This window comes from Manis pentadactyla, chromosome 10, assembly GCF_030020395.1.
Source record: "Manis pentadactyla isolate mManPen7 chromosome 10, mManPen7.hap1, whole genome shotgun sequence".
Lineage (NCBI taxonomy): Eukaryota > Metazoa > Chordata > Mammalia > Pholidota > Manidae > Manis > Manis pentadactyla.
Window position 1 is genome coordinate 56,093,123 of NC_080028.1, and position 9,139 is coordinate 56,102,261.

The following is a 9,139-nucleotide window of genomic DNA, read 5'->3' on the forward strand; positions in this document are numbered from 1 at the left end:
GTAAAATAAATAAGTAACCGGAATGTAATGTATAGCATAAGGAATATAGTCAAGATATTGTAACAGCTTGGTAGGGTGATAGCTGGTACCTAGAATTGTCATGTATATAAATGTTGAATCACTATGTTGTACACCTGAAACTAATGTAATGTAATACTGTGTGTCAACTACCCTTCAATAAAAAATAATTATCTACAAAAAAAAAAAAATTTGAATTAGAAACAAAGGCACCACAGCATTTTGTCAATGGCTGGTACATTTAGCCTCTTTCTCTCACTCTCACCTGAACAGCTTAGGTTGCACTGAAGCATGGCAAGGGCATGTGGTCAGTTCACCTCTTAGTACACCTGGTGGGAAAGCTGGACATGGGGCTAATAGGAGATAAATGCCAACATGTAGACAATTTCCTGTCTGCAAAGCCCATCAGAAATTACACACAAAAGAAAGTCATCTTTTTCCAGCTCTGGAGGCAAAAACCACCCCTCTCTGAGTCATCAGGTGACCCTCCTGTCTTGCAAACACTGACCTAGGAGGAACCGTAAAGTGGGTTCTCACATCTGTAACCATGCTTCATGCGGATGGCTGAGACCAGGGGACTTGTGTGCTTCACTGAATTTTCAGGTTATATTTGAGCTAAGTCTATCACAACACACACTTCCTGACTTCAGTCTCCATGGACAATAATCTAAAAGGTTTACATCTACACTTCTGACTTAGTGAAGAGAGTCGATTGAGTGAAGCCAGATCTTTCTTGGATGGATTAGAGTAGCCCTATGTCTGGGCATGGATGGGGAGAGTGAAGAGGTCTGGGCCCTTCACTCATCCTCAGGACAGCTTGGAAAAGTCATTTGCTTTTTGTTTGCTGGTTTATTTTAGCAGATTCTCAATGTGTGTATGTCTCTCCCAACAGACTGGAATGAAGAATATGGATCCAACAGTCTCTCCCTCTAAGTACTTTGGAGCAATTGCATGTTAACCCAGATACAAATGTATTTTGGAGGTGTGAGGAAAAATATGCCAACACATAACTCTGGTCTGGAGACTTTCATATGTGGCAGTATTCACAGAGTTGCCTCCATGCCAGGCTCAGCACTCTCCGTACACTATTGAGTCTTCCCAAACAAACCTTTATCTGTGTATTTTTTTAATCGCCATTTTGCAGATGGGGAAACTGAGACCTGAGGAGCTTAAATAATAATTTAATAATTTCTGCAAGTACTTGATATGTGTCTGACCTAGGTCTTAAATTCAGTCCTGAACAATTGCAGGGGCAATGTTACCTTCTGCCATTCTGCTGATCATGTCAAGCTCCTGATTTGATATGGTGTTGGTGTGGTGTCTACCACATGCTAGTGTTCACTGACTTTATGGATATGTACTGGGAGCACTTATTAACTTCCCCATGGTGCTAGGTGCTGGGGATACATCAATGAATGGGACAGACTTGGTTCATGCCTCAGTGGGGTCCACAATCAAGGGATACCAGAGTAAATGTCTAGGGAATGAATAAATGAATGGATCGAACAAACCATAATTCAACCCCTTCACTCCTTGTGTGGAGTCACATGAGGTGAGCCTCTGACACATCCCTAGTGCATGCTGGTCTTTTACCAATAATTGGACAGTGAACCCCTTGGGAATACAAACCATTCTGTAGTCACATACTATATATAACCAGGTGCACATGCCCGAATCTCAGAATTATAGAAAGAAAAGGGCTTGCTTTAAACATGAATGTGATTTCAACAAGCGAAATAAACTAAACTAAATAGAAAGATCCAACAGTTACCACCCCTTTCTCTTCTGAGTTGGTAGGGACTGAATGCGGCACATTAATGGCCCACCGATATCCTAATAACTAGAATATATTCTAATACAACTAGACAGTGTGTATTAAAGGGCCAATTGAAATTGGTTAATTTTCTAATTTTAAAGTTCCCTCACTTTTCATTCCTCCTTTTTCACATGAAGAAGCTGAGGTCGGAGAGTTACGGTGACTGGCTCAAACCCACCTGGTGTTCTGGATATTAAAGCTGCCAAGAGAAATTTATTTCCCAGAAGCATTTTTGAACTTGGTGGTTAACCCTAAAGGCTGCCCAAACCTCCTCATATTAACTGGGTCAAACTTTTTAGAAAATGAGTCTGGTTATCAGAAGTGGCTGAGATTTCAACAGCAAACCATTTTTAAAGCAGCTGCTCTCCTGGGTGATAATGATTTCATTAATGAAATGCATTTCATCATTCACACTGTGGTCACATTATGCCTTAATAAAGAACCCTTGAAAGAATGTTTATTATGGGATTTGCATTTCATTTGTGAGGGTAGATGTTGGACACCTCGGTAACTCATTGGTCAGGCAGTCCCTCTGTCTGCTCCTCTCTGGACCTCTACTCCTATAGATTTACAAGATCATCAGTAACCCAAATAAACCCTGTGAGCTCCCACAATAGTCAGAGAAGCAGGACAGAGATGAAGAGGACCGGGGAGTGAGATCCTTCAGAGCTCACTAGATTAAGAGGGCTCCTTTTTACATAAGCTATTCTTTGATTCATGCTGAAGACAAGCTTACTCATTCATTCAGCAAACATTTCAAGAGTTCTTCTTTTCTGGAAGAAAGGGTTATGCAAGAAGTGTTGTATTTTATACTGCAAATTTAATTCCAGATGCACTGCAGACATGTGCCTCGCACAGAAGCCCTGCATAAATCCTGGAGAGAATCAGGGAGCTCTGTGGGAATATCCATTCATTATTTACCCAAAGAGCTATTGGGTCTGGAATCGGGGGAGGTGGCAAGACACGGCCTAAACTGAAGTGACTTGTTTAGGGTAATGTGACCAGTTCAAAAGGAAAAAGATGTCTGGGATAATGTTTTTAATGCCAAAAGCAGAATCAAATATAACAGCTAAATGCGAGGCTCAGAGCGGGAGGCAGGCCACCAAATAGAAGGTTTCTGCAGCTCCATAGGCACAGATGCCCTCAGTCTCTCTCTCTCCTAGGAAACAGCCCTCATCCCTCCCTAGTAATATTTGAATCTATTTGAACATGCTTAGGATGCATATGCTATGCAAACACACATTATGGAATAGAGGGAACCTGGGGTCATAGCTGAGGACTGAGTTGTGTGCAGAAATTCAACATGAAATGTGGGGACTGGTATGTAAGGCTGTACGAGGCTTGGGATTTAGAAAAGCATGTGTCAGTCTGCACAACCTAGGCCCTTGTTATAAATTAGGTTCAACCCCTCTTTGGATGATTGCATCTGGAAGTTCCAGGAGATCAGAGAACATAAGTTCCTAAAGGTAGACTCCGGGTTCAAATGCTTACTTAGTTCCTAGCATGTGGCTGGCTCTCTGCTGGGCTCCAATGCGCTCCTCTGGGGAATCTGATGCTGGCAGACCATGGTTACTGTGAGCATCAGAGCCATGCCACAGTGTCTGTGCTATGGCTTCCAGGATTATGCTATACTGGAAATAGATTTCTTCTTGGAATCGTCTCAGTCTGCAGACACTGCAAATTTAATTCCAGATGCACTGCAGACATGTGCCTCACAGTCCATCTCTAACACGGGGCTTGGCAGCAGGGGAAGAAAACAAAATGAGCAGTTGGGAATTAAAGAAAGCACATGGTTTGTGGGTCTTGGGCCTACCCAGAGTTTGCTTCCATCCTGTAGAAGTCTTCCATGAGTGATCTGTTTGGGAGCCAGGTCACCATCAGGGTCATGCATGACACATGCCCTCATGAAGGAGTGGGGGGGGTGCACTGAAGGAGGACAGTGGCAAGAGCATAGGCTCCTGGTTCAAGTCTCAGCTCTGTGGGCCAGGGGCTGCTTGATTTGAGCCAAGGTAAGTTTTAGCCCCCTTGAGTCTCAGTTTCCTAATCTGACCATTGGGATAACAGTTGTGCTTTCCCTTCTGGGTTGTCATGAGAAAATGAGACATAGTGGATTAAAGGGCCAATGCATGTAAACACTCAGCAGTGGGTCCAGGCTGCCCACTGTATCCCAAAGAGCAGAGGCTGCCGAGATGGGAATGCTGCACCTCGCAAGATGGATACAGGCGTGGATGAGGAGTGTTAGCCACCTACGGGCAAGGCACCTTGAGACAGAATGCCCTGGATTCTGTGTCTAGGTTCCCTGAGGGTTCCCTAGGGCAGGTGGAGGCTGACAGAGAGGCCAGGGTGTCAGTGGGACCAGATAGCATCCAGGCAGGCTCTGCTCTGTAGGAAGTAGCCCCCACATGCGCCCCTCTCCCACCCACCCTGCCCCACATTGCGAGGTAGGACTTGATCTGAGTCAGAGAGAAAGTGACTGAGAGGCTCTGGTCCTTAGTCACTTGGGCTCCAGATAGAAACAAAGAGAGAAATGTTGAGAGATAGAGATGATAGATAGATCTAAGAAGAAAGAGAAAGATAGAAATGGAAGAAGAAAAATGTTGGAGGACAGAGGTCTGGAAGGAAGAGGGAGGGAGAGGAGAGAGAAGCGAAGCAGCGCTTACCATCCATCTTCAAGGAGGCATACTTATTGAGCTCTTTGCCAGGCGGCTGCTGATCATAGGGGTTGGAGATCTGGCCCAGGCTGGGGTAGGAATGAGGATGGCCCATCTGCTGCAGCAAAGGGGAGGTGGGCACTGCGTTGTTCATCTGGGTAGTGTCTGCAAGCAAAGACAGTGGGAGATGGTCACAGATAGGGCAGGACCTTTTACCCACCCCCACCATCACCACATCCCTGGAGACCAAACTTCCCACCCTTGGGGATGGGACAGGAACAATGGCAGAGGTTGTGCAGATACCGGGAACAACCCACTCCACACTTATTATCTGAGAACAGCTGAGGATGGATGGGTAAAGAGCAAAGGATGTGACTAGAACTTTCCACCTCCCCTCTAAATTAACTTAAGTTCCTGTCACTATGGAAGCTCTTTTTGTTATCAAAACAATATATGTACAAAAAGATGATCAACGTCAGTAATAATCAATGAAATGCAAATCAGAACAGCAATGAGAAGCCCTTTCTTTGTCAAGAGATTGGAAAGCATTAAAAGCATTGAAGGACACCAGTACTGGCCAAGATGTTGGAGACGGGGCAGTCTTATAAATGGACGGTGGATGCTGATTTGGTATATTTGCAGAAAGGAATCTGGCAGTGTGTAATGAAATTTAAGGTGGATGTGCATGTTGGCCAAATAATATCAGTTTTAGGGATTAAGACTTCAGAAATATAACCATCAGAATATAAGGATATTTCTTCAGAATCGTTTTTTTGCACCATTGTTTGTAAAGTGAAACATACACACACAGAGAAACAACCTGAACTCCTATCAATAAGGGAATTATTAAATAAATTATTGCATAACTATATCATATGCATAATACATATGATGGACTATCATGCAGCTGTAAGAAAAAAAATGCATTAATAATCAGTTAATTCTACACATGTCAAATTGGATAGTTTATGGTTTGTATGTTAAGGGGAAATCAGTAATGTGAATAACATAGTATTTTTGTGAAGAAAGGAAAACCTATGCATAATTTTGTGTGCTAGGGTTTGCAAAGACAAGAAGAAATAAGTAAAGACATGAACTGAATATTGGCTACTCAGAGGGAATGGGATTCATGGGGAGAGAGGTTTGGCAAGGTTTCTCTGAGGAACTATCCTTCAAGTTGAGGTCTGGAGAACTAGATGCCAGGGAAGTATGGTGGGAGGTGGAGGGTGGGGGGAGGATGTCCCAGGCAGAGGGTACAGCACAGGCAGCGGCCTTGAAGTTGGAGGGAATGCTGCGCTCTCACAAACTGAAAGACTGCCAAGGGTGGCTGGAGAACAGTGCAGCGGAAGTAGATTGAGGTGGGGCTGGAGAGGTTGGCAGGACCCAGGGGACCTTGTAAGGTTTCCATCTTCACCCTGAGAGCAATGGGACGGTGGCAAGAGTGAAAGAGGAGACAGGGAGTCCAGGAGAGTTCATGTGGCTGTTTCAGGCAATACATACAGGTTCTTTCCAGGTTCATGAAGCACACATGTGGATCCCGATAAACATGGCAGTAGATGCTGGTGATGCCCAGCACATGCACCAGCACAGGCATCTATTTGCCAGCTGCTGATAACTCACAGATGCCCTAGAATCCAGAAAATTGTTCTGGGCTGACAAGTCACCACTCTGGACTGAAAACTCTTCATGTACCTCACCCTCAACCCCTGGGGTGGTTGGCAACCAATGCCCAGCTGACACCGAGGTACAGAGACCAGCCCCTTGCCTCAAGGTGGGGGTAACTTTATGGAACAATGGATGCTCCGGAGCTCCCATGGACTGGGATAAGTTCAGAGATGGAGTCAGTAAACTTTTCTGTAAAGAGCAAGATTATAAATAGTTTAGGTTTGGCAGGTCATACAGTCTCTGTTAGAACTACTCAACTATGCCCTGGTAGCAAGAAAGCAGACGTAGACATCATGTAAATGAATGGGTGTGGCCGTGCTAATAAAACTTTATTCACAAAAACCAGTGGCTGCCGGATTTGGTCCAAGGGCCCTAGTTTGACAACTCCTAGTCTAGACTTTATCTGAGACTGAGACCCCATCCTCGTGGGGCCCCTTTATCTTTCTTAGTTTGTTTCCCTCACAACCTTAGAAGTGTGTGTGTGTGTGTGTGTGTGTGTGTGTGTTTTACCTGAAGAGCACTCCCTCTGAGTCTCATGCACCTGATCCCCTCTCTAAAATGCTGCTTCTAGACAATTCAACCCATGACATGCATGGAATACATTTGGCTTTAGAAACCAATCAACCTAAATGGAAAAAGGGTGAATAGTGAATACCACAGCTGAGACACAGAGATAAGGAAAATATTTTTATCACCACACATGCATAGGCCATCACACAAACCCAACTCTCTAATGGGAATGTCACTAGACAGGAGCCAAGTAACATAGCCCCTAGACTGCATCTGAAGAGGTGAGCATATCTTTCTGCCATGATAGCCTTTTGGCTGAGATTCAGCTGGGGTGGGAGAGACCCAAGATTATAGTGGAAAAAGTGTTGCATAAAATATAGCTTTCATTGTAGTCTGGACCCAAGGTGCTCTAAAGTTTTCCTCTCAAGAGCAATCTACTGGGGAGGTCTGCCTGTTTCCTCTGGACAAGTGCATTTTTGTGCCTAAATGTTGGTCCAGTGGGAAGAGGTTTATTGTGTGTTCTCATTGTTTGCAGCTCTGTGGGGTTTTTTTTTCATGATACATGATAAAAATATATGATACAAATACCTGATTTCTTTTTGTATATTCAGAACTACCACTTCCTTTGGCACACTGCTGCATCCCATTTGAGTCATGGATGAGCTGAGCTTCATGGTAACTGTCTTAGTTTGGGTTTTCCCAGAAGATGTCACTGACATAAGGACTCAAGTACAAGCATATTTGGGAGGGGATCTCAGAAAATACTGCTAGAAAGGAGGGAGGGGCACAGGGAAGAGAAAGGAGCAGATAAAGAGGGCAATGCTAAGCAAAGAGCACCTTAATCCTACTCTGGAATTCTGGTAAGTGGTGTTGAATGCATGTCTCAGAATTCTGTCACCAGTGGGACAGGAGCACCATAGTATTTGTACACCAACTCCCATCAGTCATTGGTTGAGAGCTGCTTTGGGAGATGGTAATTCCTCAGTGCTTGCAACCCACCAAGTTCACGGAGGAGTAGCTCTGGTGGCCAGAGAGACTCTTACTCAGATATAAGAGGTGGCAGTTGTAAATCAGACTAATAATTCACCCCTCTGGACACAGATGTGAGCAGGTGATCCAAATCAGACCAATCACAACACCTCCTTCTTCTCACAGTGATTGGGTCAGAAGCAAGCCTGTGATCTAGGCTGGGCCAATCAGAGTTCTTCCCTGAATTTTTCTTTCTGGAACCTTTGGGATTAAGAGGCTAGGAGGCCACGAATTGAAGTGAGTTTGAACCTACATATGAGGAAAATTGTTTTTCACTGTGTGGGAATAAGGACAACAAAAGAGAAGCAGAGGAGATAGGGAAGAAGCCCCTTTCTAATAACTTAATATGCTTTTGGGTTACTTACTGTTGCTTGCAGTGTAGGGTTCTGACTTGTACAATAGTTGCTTGGATTCCCTGTGGGAAACTGTAGCTGACCAGAAGGGAGGCTGCCCATGGGGCTATGAGGCAAGGCCAGTGGATTGTGTCAAGATACAAAAGGCCTTGCCCCTGGGTTTTCTACAGAGATTCAGTAGAAATTTGAAATAGCAATTGCCTTAGTAGTGCCTAGAAAATGCCTGATGAATGTCATAATGGCAGGTCTTTTTTTTTCTTTCTGGAAATAGATCGCAAATACTAGCCTATTTAGTTAAAAGGCAGACACCTTTTGAGCACCTCATCCAGCGTGATCCCTTCTCCTCTTTGCTCCCCCAAGCCCCAGATCCCACCCACTGTGCTCAAATCTGTTTCCAGGCTTGCAAAGAGAAATGCCAAACACTTTATTAACAGGAAAAAAATCTGTAGAGATGTTCCTCCCCGCTTGGGACAGCCTTTTTTATTATTAAACAGGATATTTAATATGCCATTACTGGATGATTTCTCCCAATACCTGAGCTACATCAAGGGCAGAGAGTAGTTACTTAATATAAGTGGGCATGACCAAGAGGGCCCGCCAAAGTGACCCTCACAAAAGAAGAGACGTGGCCATCCCCAAGTCATGTCCCTGCCTTCACATTCTGAACCATAGGACGCAAATTTCTGGCAGTTTTAGAGAGTCATTTTGTGCTAGCTTTCAGGCACTGCATATTCAGAAATACTGAAATCCAGTCTCATGGTAGCAATCAAGAACTATTAAACAGACATTTCTGACTGGGTTGTTTTAATGTTATTTTCATTTTACTGAACAGGAAAATGGACCAGACTCGGCAAACCAGTTTTTCTGTGAATTTTCTACAAATATATCCACTTAAGGAGAAGAAACAAAAGTGTAGATGGGAAGTAAGCCCAGATTGGCATTCCAGAAAAATAGAATAAGGTGAATGAAGAGTGAAGAGTGTGTGAGATGTGGGTTATAATCTGCAAGTCCTGTCCTTGCCAACTGAGAGAAGAAATATAGAGCTAGATAGATAGATATGTATGTATGTGTATATATATAGTATGTATATGTGTATA